Below are 12,062 nucleotides of genomic sequence, written 5' to 3' on the forward strand. Positions count from 1 at the left end.
CGTCACTACTCCTGATGAGTGACCGAGTGGACGGGATGCTGTCGGAGTACACCTATCCTCCTACCCCAAATCATAGATGGGGGAGCACAATGCTCTCAACTCCCGGTACACGATGACGGGGAGGAATCCCTGCCGGATAACACGTTGTGTCACACTACCCATGAGCGGACCAACGGTGCCTAACAGAGTCCCTGCTGCAACACACTCTGCCTGAATCGACCACTAACCCATGAGTGGTGGTGTGTGCAGATCCATGTAACTGGCGATGTGCTCAGCAATAATGGAGCGGACTATCGCACAGCATGCAATCATGCAAATGATGCATGGCAATAACCATATAAACATCCTGACCTAATCCATATATATAGAAAAGTGCATCATAGGTCAACGAATCCAAAACAATCCAAAGGTATACAGAAGGTATAAAACCTAGGTCCTGAACATGGTCAAACATGGCATATCACTACCCCCTATAAGCATGTATAGACATGTAAAGTATACATGGGATGTAAAACAAATCAATCAATCAAACATGTACCAAGATTTGGGTAGTGATTAACCGGAATAGATAAGAAACATAATTAATGAAACATGTTAATTTCATTACTAAGCATATCAAAGACAACAAAAGTCAAAAGTACCCGCCTCCAATAGAAAAGGTCCAATCCAAAATTGATCCCTCGTCGAGACACCGTCTCGAATCAATGTCCTCTACCAATCAATATATATATATTTTTATTTAGCTAAAATTCATAAGAATTTAAATAGCTAAATAAAATCCACGAGACTAAATTAGGGAAAACCCTAATTAACATAACCAATTGCCTACCCCAAAATTAAATCTAACCCAGATATAACCTAATACCCTATACAAAATTATACAGCATGGAACATCCTCCATAGGAACCCAACCAAATTCACTAAACATGCTCACCTAAGTGTACGAATAATGATCAGATTCCTCAGCTCCAACAACAGCTTAATCCCGTTGACACCAAACCTAGATATCAATCAACCACATCTGTGAGTTATTTCTGCATCCAACCAGTGATCAATACAAAGAAACAACAAAGGTAAGCTGCTTACCTCACTCACCAGCAAGGGGAAAACCTAGGGCACGGCAGTGAAGAACAAATTAGGGCTCGGCAGATTTAGGGCAAGGAGCTAGGCTGCGATCAACCAAACAGCGCACAAGGGAGGATGCAGTGGCCGATTGCTGATCCAGAGCACAAAAGAGGGCAGCAAGGCAGTGTTAGGGCACGGAAACAAGCAGTCTCCAGTGATGGTCGGCACTGCTCGGTCTGTGGCCGGCGGCAAGAGGTGAGGGGATGTGTCGGCGGCGGTGCTAGGGCATAGCGACGGCGGCCGACGCTGAGAAACCGGTGCCGGCAGTGGCGTCGGGGCTGAGTCTAGGGCACAGGCCGGAGATGGGTGTCGCGGTGGCCGGCGCTTGGACAGGGAGGAGGAAGGGGGTCCCGGTGTGCGGCGAGGAAGAGCGGCAGTATGGCTTGCGGCTCGTTAGGGCACAACAGAAGAGAGTCGGCGTCGGCAGAGGAGAAGAAGAAGAAGAGGTTGTGCGCGCTCGGGAAGGAAGAAGAGGTAATGGCCGAGGCTTATACGCGAGGGAGGGAGAAGGAAAACGGCTCGGCGGTTAGGGCTCCGAAGGAGAAGCCGCGCGGCGGCGTCGGGGAGAAGAAGGAAGGGTTGCGGGGACGGCTCGGGTTCGGCGACAAAAGCAAGGGAAAAGAAATAAAGAAATAAGAAGGAAAAGGATATATAAATATAATCTTTTCTTCGCTTAAATCGGGTAGCCTAAATAGGCTTTCCCGGACCCCGTTCTTGTCCCCGTTAACACGTCCATACGAGCTCCGAAAAATTCTCGAAAAATTTCCAAAAATTCCGGAAAATTCCCTTATTAATATTCGCCTATTTCCGGTATTTTACATTCTCCCCCACTAATAAAAATTTGATCCCCAAATTTCAGTATCTACCATCAGCAAGTACTAGTAACAGATAATAGAGTATAAATGCTGAACGGTAATTAAATCACATACCTCAAGTGAAAAGATGGGGATATCGAGCTCGGATCGTATCCTCGAGCTCCCAAGTAGCCTTCTCGTCCGACTGATGTTGCCATCCGACTTTAACCAGCCGGATGGTCTTGTTCCGCAACTGACGCTCCTTCCGGTCGAGAATCCGTACCGGAACCTCCTCATAGGTAATGTCAGGCTGAACTGGAACTGGGATATCTGCCAGCACATGCATCGGATCGGGTACATATCTCCTCAGCATGGATACATGAAATACATCGTGCACGCCTGACAGGGACGGTGGTAGTGCCAGTCCCCAATTTGACCTCAAAATTCCGAACGAGAATATCGCCGGAAATCCAATAAATCCGAAACGAAAATCCGAAACATAACCATATCGAAAATCCGATAATGCCCAGTTTGACTCGCAAACCTGGCCAACCCAAATATCCAGAATACCAACAACCGGTATCCGATAAATCTCCAGAACACCAAAAGCATCATAACCCGCTCTGATACCAAATAAATTGGTATCAGATAAATCTCAAAAATCCAAAATACGAAACAAAAGATCGTAAAACAGGGCTCTGATACCACTAAATTGTCACGCCCCAGAGGAGTCCCTGTCCGAGAAAATTTCGGCAGCATCTCCCCTGTACGGTGGACAATCTGAAACTTTTCTACATCTCACATACCTCAGCCACAGGCGGCTGGAATAATAACAATCAATAAAAACACATTCCACACAACCATCCACGCAGTTATATATAATCAAACAAAGTAGTAATACTCTGACTCGAAAACCACCCTACTCAACTACACTCGTAAAGCTCAAATCCGATTTTTCTTACCTCTTCTGCCATCCAGGCAGGCATGTAGTAGAGTAAATCCAAATCATACTAAAAGTCCATCCAACGGAAAGATTCCATACAATATCCATATGTAAGTCCAAAACAAAACTAAAACAAAGTCTGATAGCGAAAAGCTAGAATGAAACAACAACTCAAAAACCAGCAGAGGAGTAGCACTACGTGCAGTGGGGACTAGCGACTGGAACTCCCTCCTGACAGCATCAACCTGAAAATAACAACAATGGAGGCGGGGTGAGTCCAACACTCAGCAGGTACAATTGATATGCAAAGTAAAGAAATAACACCTAGCACTAATCATGCGTACAGTCTCCTGATAAGAAAGATAAAAATGCATCTGAAGTAAACAGGAGAATGCTGTACTAACCAGGTCCTGAGTATAAGGTCAAACAGTCCGAGTGGTATAGGAATCCTGTATGCATGTCAAACATAGGTATCCAAACAATATGCAGCATACACAAACACAAGCAATAAATGCATCATGCATATGATGCCAATGATGCGTCCTGGTCACCCCTGACGCCAGTCGATCATCTCATACAAAAGTGAGGCCGAGTGGGTAGGGCTGTGACAACCGTGCACTCTGTCACTACTCCCGATGAGTGACCGAGTGGACGGGATGCTGTCGGAGTACACCTATCCTCCTACCCCAAATCATAGATGGGGGAGCACAATGCTCTCAACTCCCGGTACACGATGACGGGGAGGAATCCCTGCCGGATAACACGTTGTGTCACACTACCCATGAGCGGACCAACGGTGCCTAACAGAGTCCCTGCTGCAACACACTCTGCCTGAATCGACCACTAACCCATGAGTGGTGGTGTGTGCAGATCCATGTAACTGGCGATGTGCTCAGCAATAATGGAGCGGACTATCGCACAGCATGCAATCATGCAAATGATGCATGGCAATAACCATATAAACATCCTGACCTAATCCATATATATAGAAAAGTGCATCATAGGTCAACGAATCCAAAACAATCCAAAGGTATACAGAAGGTATAAAACCTAGGTCCTGAACATGGTCAAGCATGGCATATCACTACCCCCTATAAGCATGTATAGACAGGTAAAGTATACATGGGATGTAAAACAAATCAATCAATCAAACATGTACCAAGATTTGGGTAGTGATTAACCGGAATAGATAAGAAACATAATTAATGAAACATGTTAATTTCATTACTAAGCATATCAAAGACAACAAAAGTCAAAAGTACCCGCCTCCAATAGAAAAGGTCCAATCCGAAATTGATCCCTCGTCGAGACACTGTCTCGAATCAATGTCCTCTACCAATCAATATATATATTTTTATTTAGCTAAAATTCATAAGAATTTATATAGCTAAATAAAATCCACGAGACTAAATTAGGGAAAACCCTAATTAACATAACCAATTGCCTACCCCAAAATTAAATCTAACCCAGATATAACCTAATACCCTATACAAAATTATACAGCATGGAACATCCTCCATAGGAACCCAACCAAATTCACTAAACATGCTCACCTAAGTGTACGAATAATGATCAGATTCCTCAGCTCCAACAACAGCTTAATCCCGTTGACACCAAACCTAGATATCAATCAACCACATCTGTGAGTTATTTCTGCATCCAACCAGTGATCAATACAAAGAAACAACAAAGGTAAGCTGCTTACCTCACTCACCAGCAAGGGGAAAACCTAGGGCACGGCAGTGAAGAACAAATTAGGGCTCGGCAGATTTAGGGCAAGGAGCTAGGCTGCGATCAACCAAACAGCGCACAAGGGAGGCTGCTGTGGCCGATTGCTGATCCAGAGCACCAAAAGAGGGCAGCAAGGCAGTGTTAGGGCACGGAAACAAGCAGTCTCCAGTGATGGTCGGCACTGCTCGGTCTGTGGCCGGCGGCAAGAGGTGAGGGGATGTGTCGGCGGCGGTGCTAGGGCACGGCGACGGCGGTCGACGCTGAGAAACCGGTGCCAGCAGTGGCGTCAGGGGCTGAGTCTAGGGCACAGGCCGGAGATGGGTGTCGCGGTGGCCGGCGCTTGGACAGGGAGGAGGAAGGAGGTCCCGGTGTGCGGCGAGGAAGAGCGGCAGTATGGCTCGCGGCTCGTTAGGGCACAATAGAAGAGAGTCGGCGTCGGCAGAGGAGAAGAAGAAGAAGAGGTTGTGCGCGCTCGGGAAGGAAGAAGAGGTAATGGCCGAGGCTTATACGCGAGGGAGGGAGAAGGAAAACGGCTCGGCGGTTAGGGCTCCGAAGGAGAAGCCGCGCGGCGGCGTCGGGGAGAAGAAGGAAGGGGTGCGGGGACGGCTCGGGTTCGGCGACAAAAGCAAGGGAAAAGAAATAAAGAAATAAGAAGGAAAAGGATATATAAATATAATCTTTTCCTCGCTTAAATCGGGTAGCCTAAATAGGCTTTCCCGGACCCCGTTCTTGTCCCCGTTAACACGTCCATACGAGCTCCGAAAAATTCTCGAAAAATTTCCAAAAATTCCGGAAAATTCCCTTATTAATATTCGCCTATTTCCGGTATTTTACATTGCTAAACATGAATTCAAATCTAATCCATAAGTTTCCTTAACCATCTCTAAACCATCTAGATCACACACTAGCACTAGCGCCATTTGAGTTAGCAGCCCACCTAAGATAATATGTGTGGTAGATTTTGCCTTCCCTAATTTCACTAAATGTTTAAGGAAGAAATAACCAGAATTTATTGAAACATTTTCAGCTATTGCCCACAGATAATATAAATCAGTAAGTCTTACTATTCCTTCCTCATCCTCCCATCCAAAGATAGTGTTTTTCATAACTAAATGAATGTTTCTAAAGACGGGATTAATGATACTAGAGGATTTGGATGTGTGAGGATTAAAGTGAGATTGCCTAGAAATTAATTGCCAAAAGTGTGAATTTTCAAATTCAGGTAGAATCATACATGCACCATGTCACGCCTCGGAGGAGTCCCTGTCTGAAGAAATTTCGGCAGCATCTCCCCTGTACGGCGGACAATCTGAAACTTTACTACATCACCATATACCTCAGCCACATGCAGCTGGAATAATAACAATAATAAACAAACAATAACAAAGACATCCATGCAGTTTATATCAATTTCAGCCTCTGGCTGACACAACCACGCAGTTTAATAGTAAACAAACTGAATAGTGATAAGCAGACTCAAAACCAACCCTACTCCACTACACTCAAAAAACTCAAATCCGACGATAAAATCAACTCACCTCTTCTGCCATCCAGGCAGGCATGTAGTAAAACAAATCTGAATGAAAATCATCGACAGTAACCATATAGTAAACTAATACAAGTCCAGATAGTGCGATATCCATAACACAAAAACCATAATCCAAGTGTATCAAACAGAACTAGACTGATAAAGAAAACCAAAAGATAAACCACACGTCCTCGCGGTCTGTAGGGGACTAGCGACTGGAACGCTCTCCGGACAGCATCAACCTGAAAATAGTAAATATCCACGGGGTGAGTCAACTCCTCAGCGGGTAACAACTGATATGCATAATAAAGAAAATAACATCTAGCACTAATCATGCGTACAATCTCCTGATACTAGAAGGATAAATGCAACTGAAATAAGTAAGAGAAAACTGTACTAACCAGGACCAAGGTATAAGGATATCAAGGTCATCAGACCGGAAGTGTCATAAATCCTGTATGCATGTCAAACATATGCATCCATCCAAATGCAGCAAACAAAAACACAACCAATAAATGCATCATGCATATGATGCCAATGACATGTCCTGGTCACCCCTACTCTCCAGTCAGCCGTCTCACATACGATGGTAAAACCGAGTGGGTAGGGCTGTGACAACCGTGCACTCTGCCATCACTACTCCTGATGAGTGACCGAGTGGACGGGATGCTGTCGGAGTGCACCTATCCTCCTTACCCCAAGTCATAAATGGGGGAGCTCAATGCTCTCATCTCCCGGTACATGATGACGAGGAGGGATCTCTGTCCTGCTACAACGCTGCGTCACACTAACCCATGAGTGAACCAACGGAGCCCTTGACAGAGCACTTGCTGCTGTTGGGACCAAAAAGTAGCTAGAGGGGAGGGGGGTGAATAGCTCGTCGCGTGCTTCGTGATTGGCGTTGCTTGTTTCTTCAAAGATGTGCAGCGGAAATACAAGAAACAAAAGCATACAATGCTAACAAATGGATTTTACTTGGAATCCACCTCACAAGAGGTGACTAGTCCAAGGATCCACGCACACACACACACCTCCACTAATAAACACTCCTTTATGGTAACTACCAAAGGCGGAGAAGCCCTACAATCTCTCAATACAAGAAGAAAGGAAAGGGAACAAAATATAAGCAAAGCTTACAATGAAGTGCAGTAAAAGCCCTAACCCTAACTTCTCTTCTTCGCCTCTTGACTTGGACAAACCTTCCAAGAATCTTCAAGATCTGGCGTGGAGAGCTCTGTGGAGGAGATGTGGAGTTGCCTGAGATGAATTGTATGAGTTCTGGAAGCTCTACTGAAGGAATCGAGCGCCTGCAGCTAAATACAATGCCAACGGTCAGATCCTGATCGATTGGATTGCTCCCAATCGATCGGGGAGGCTTTGGATCGATCAACTGATTGATCTAGAGTGCCTCTGTGCTCTCAGGAATTGCTTGGATCGATTGGTGGATCGATCCAAGGCTTATCGCGACATACAACACCTTCCCAATCGATCCATTGATCGATTGGGACCTATGGATCGATCCACTGATCGATCCAGAAGGCTACTGTGTGCTCGCAACTGCCTCCCAATCGATCCACTGATCGATTGGGACGAAGGCTTGTCGCAGGGACACCCCAATTGATCGGCCGATCGATTTGGCTCCAGCCAATCGATCGGCTGATCGATCTGGCTACTGGTTTTTGCCCAAAACCAAGTCCCAAACCTCCCAAACCAACATCTGGTCAACCTTGACCTGTTGGTTCTGTTGGTTGCTACTCGGAAAACCTAGAGGTTCCACTGTACAAAAATTTTGTACAAAGGTCTGAACCTTTCCTAGCTACCATGTGTTCTTTTAAATTAAATTTTGGATCGCCTGCGGAACTTAACACGTTTGATCCAAAACTTAATCTATTTGTTCTTTTAGGTTTTGACTTGGATCTCCTGCGGAACTTAACACGTTCGACCCAAGTCACCTTAAGTTATTAATTCCATTAAATATCAATTTCCATAATTGGTTCCCAGTACTGACGTGGCGAGGCACATGACCTTCTTGGATATGGGAGCAAACACCACCGATTAGACAAAACCTTTTATAGAAAGCTAATATTTAATTTCCTAAAATAACTTTAGGTTAACCGAAAAGAACAATCAAATCACAAGGGAAAGAAAAACAAAAGAACACTATATCGAAAACAAATTCGAAACTCTAGAATCGTATGCCTCTTGTATTTAGTATTATTTCCAAAAATAACTAGTATGATGCGAAAACAAAAATTACTAGTTATACCTTTTAGAAAGACCTCTTAATCTTCTACCGTATTCCTCTTCTAACCTCGGACGTTGTGTGTGCAACGATCTTCCGAGATGAGAACCACCAAGCACCTTCTTCTTCCTTACAAGTTTCGGCCATTAAAACTTCTCCTAGGATGAAGAGGTTCGGCCACCACCACCATGCTCCAAGGGATGCTAGAAAAGAGGCTTCTTTTCTCTCCTTCTTCTCCTTCTTAGATCCGGCCACCAAAGATATCTCCACCATGAGAAGGTTTCGGCCACACAAAGGAGAGGAGAGGAGAGGAAAGAAAGGGCCGGCCACACCCAAGGAGAAAAGAGAGGAAAAATAGAATAGAGTCGTTCACCTTGAAGCCTCCTCTACCCCCTCTTTTATAATCCTTGGTCTTGGCAAATAAGGAAAATTTAATAAAAACTTCCTTAATTCTTTTGCCATTGAAAAGGAAAATTTATTTAATTAAAATAATTTTCTCTTTTCAAATTATAATGGCCGGCCACTCTTCTCCCCAAAACAAGGAGAGTTTTAATTAAAACAAAAATTAAAACTTCCTAATTTGTTTCTAGAAATTTATAAAAATTTCTCCAATAATTTTAATCCCTTCATGATTGGTTAATAAAAAAAATTTTATAAATTAAAATCTTTCTTTTAAACATGTGGATAATTTCCAAAAGGAAAGTTATCTCTAAAAATTAAAATCTCCTTTCAATCTACAAATAAGGAAAGATATTAAATCTTTTCTTAATCTTTGTAGAAACTAATAAAAGAGAATTTTAATTTTCAAACTTTCTTTTAAATCATGAATATAATTAAAAGGAAAGTTTTACCAAAATTAAAATCAACCTTTAATCTACAAATAAGGAAAGAGATTTTAACTCTTCTCTTAATCTTTGTAGAATCTTATAAAAGGAAGGATTTAACATTTTAAACTCTCTTTTAAATTATATTATCCACATAAGAAAAATTTTAAAATTAAAATTCCTTTTATTTTAATAGGGACGGCCACATGAATTCACCCATGAACATACCCATGGCCGGCCCTAGCTTGGTCTCCAAGCTAGCTTGGTCGGCCCCTATAGGATGGGTAAGAAGGTGGGTATAGGTGGGTATAGTACTCTATAATTAAGAGGCTACGATAGGGACCGAGAGGAGGAATTGGTTTTGGTCTCCCGATAAAATTAAGCATCCCGTGCTCGAACACACAACTTAATTTTATCAATAATAATTCATTCCACTAGAGAACTATTATTGAACTACCGCACCAATCCCAAATTACATTTTGGGCTCCTTCTTATCATGAGTGTGTTAGTCTCCCTGTGTTTAAGATAACAAATGTCCACTAATTAAGTAAGTTACTGACAACTCACTTAATTAATATCTAGCTCCAAGAGTAGTACCACTCAACTTCATCGTCATGTCGGACTAAGTCCACCTGCAGGGTTTAACATGACAATCCTTATGAGCTCCTCTTGGGGACATTCTCAACCTAGATCATTAGGACACAGTTTCCTTCTATAATCAACAACACACACTATAAGTGATATCATTTCCCAACTTATCGGGCTTATTGATTCATCGAACTAAATCTCACCCATTGATAAATTAAAGAAATAAATATCAAATATATGTGCTTGTTATTATATTAGGATTAAGAGCACACACTTCCATAATAACTGAGGTCTTTGTTTCTTTATAAAGTCAGTATAAAAGAAACGACCTCTAATGGTCCTACTCAATACACTCTAAGTGTACTAGTGTAATTATATAGTTAAGATAAACGAATACCTAATTACACTACGACCTTCCAATGATTTGTTCCTTTCCATTATGGTCGTGAGCTACTATTTATAATTTATAAGGTACTGATAACATGATCCTCTGTGTGTGACACCACACACCATGTTATCTACAATATAAATTAATTGAACAACTACATTTATCATAAATGTAAACATTTGACCAATGTGATTCTTATTTCTAGATAAATATTTATACCAAAAGCTAGGCTTTTAGTATACACTCTAACAGGTTCATCATGCCTAGCATCCGGTCACCCTTGACCTGCTAGGACTCCCTCACCAAGTGTCCGGTCAACCTCTTAGACCCACTTAGACTTTTCTTCATCATGCCAAGTATCTGGTCACTCCTTTGACCTACTTGGACTTTCACTAGATGTCTGGTTAACCTTGACCCATCTGGATTCCCCCGTGCCTGGCTTCACTCACCAGGACTTCCATTCTGCCTAGCTTCACTCACTAGGACTTCTCTTCTACCTAGCTTCACTCACCAGGTCTTTTACCTAGCTTCACTCACTAGGATTTTCACACTGCCTAGCTTCACTCACTAGGTCTTTCACCTGGCTTCACTCACCAGGGCTTTCCCAGTCAAGTATCCGGTCAACCTTGACCTACTTGACTCTTATTCAACCAAACTAATCAGACCCTGATTAGAGGGGAATTGCTCCAAACAGTCTCCCCAAATGAACAACTGCACCTGCATTGTCCAAATCATGGAAGTCTTGTATTGTCAAACATTGAAACTTAAACTAAGACTCAAGCTTGGTCAACCAGGTCAACCTTGACCTGAGGGATATTGCACCAACAATCTCCCCCTTTTTGATGTTTGACAATACCACATGTAAGTTAGGCTAATACCATAGCCTAAACCTTCTTCATGCCACTAGGTAATGAATACATAAGTTAAACTCTTCATTCTCCCCCTAAAAGGGAAAACTCCCTCTAGGTAATGAAAGCCTAACTTACCCTTTTCATTCTCCCCCTATTGGCACACATCAACCCCATGTTTGAGCACACATCAACAAATTCATTTGTTGAAAACTCTCCCCCTGAAGAGTTGCTCATCGTTTTTCACAACTTCACTCGTTGTGATCAACACGATAATGAAAGTCCCATACCTTTCATTTATCCTTAACCCTACATTCTCCCATTAATGTAGTTAAATGTCCATCCTTGAGAATTTTTAACTTGAAACACTTGAACAATGAGGATATCCACTCCCCATTAAAGTTCAAATGCTCAACCTTGAGCATGTTCTGAAAGGAAGGTTAACCACCTTCCAAGGTCTATGAAAAATAGTTTTCATATCTTTAAAGAGTCCCTCCCCCTAAAGACATGGTGGAAACTTCTGTCATTGTACCAACAATGACTTGGAATCCCTAAACCTTTAGGAAACCCAAATTTAGAAGTTTGAGGTTTAAATTTTCAAAATTTGAAACAAACCTCAACCTAAACTTCTACTTAGTCTCCCTTAACCAATCCATCCTTGTTTTCAACATGAAAACACCCTTTTTATGTATATAAATGTATTTTGAGGGGTTTGGAGTGGTTACCTAGACTAAACAAGGGTCAAACCACTGAAAATCATCTTTCCCAGCTGAAATCAGCAATTTCGATCGATTGGAGTTGGGTCCCAATCGATCGGACCATGCTGAATCGATCCACTGATCGATTCAGGAGGGCTGGATCGATTGGTGGATCGATCCAGATGGCTTCTATTCGCGAGAAGCCTGCTCTCAATCGATCGCCTGATCGATTGAGACCCTTCAATTGATCGGGTGATCGATTGAAGTCTGATAGTTGCTGAAATTTCATTTCAGTCAACTTCAGAAACCCCTATAAAATTCTATAAAATTCCAAAAATCGTGAAAATTTGTGT

General features: G+C 42.6%; 2 long non-coding RNA genes across 2 annotated transcripts; both read right to left on the reverse strand.

Annotated features, from left to right (window-relative positions):
- Positions 1 to 674: 674 nt before the first annotated feature.
- Positions 675 to 1,347, reverse strand: LOC121968464. The gene is made up of 3 exons (XR_006108158.1): positions 1,087 to 1,347; positions 935 to 1,000; positions 675 to 709 (listed from the first exon to the last, which is right to left on the reverse strand). It is a non-coding gene; the product is annotated as an uncharacterized LOC121968464 (long non-coding RNA).
- A 2,831-nt stretch (positions 1,348 to 4,178) lies between these two features.
- On the reverse strand, positions 4,179 to 4,841 carry LOC121968465. Its single transcript, XR_006108159.1, has 3 exons — positions 4,568 to 4,841; positions 4,416 to 4,481; positions 4,179 to 4,192 (listed from the first exon to the last, which is right to left on the reverse strand). It is a non-coding gene; the product is annotated as an uncharacterized LOC121968465 (long non-coding RNA).
- Between the last annotated feature and the right edge of the window lie 7,221 nt (positions 4,842 to 12,062).

Source organism: Zingiber officinale, chromosome 3B (genome assembly GCF_018446385.1).
Source record: "Zingiber officinale cultivar Zhangliang chromosome 3B, Zo_v1.1, whole genome shotgun sequence".
NCBI lineage: Eukaryota > Viridiplantae > Streptophyta > Magnoliopsida > Zingiberales > Zingiberaceae > Zingiber > Zingiber officinale.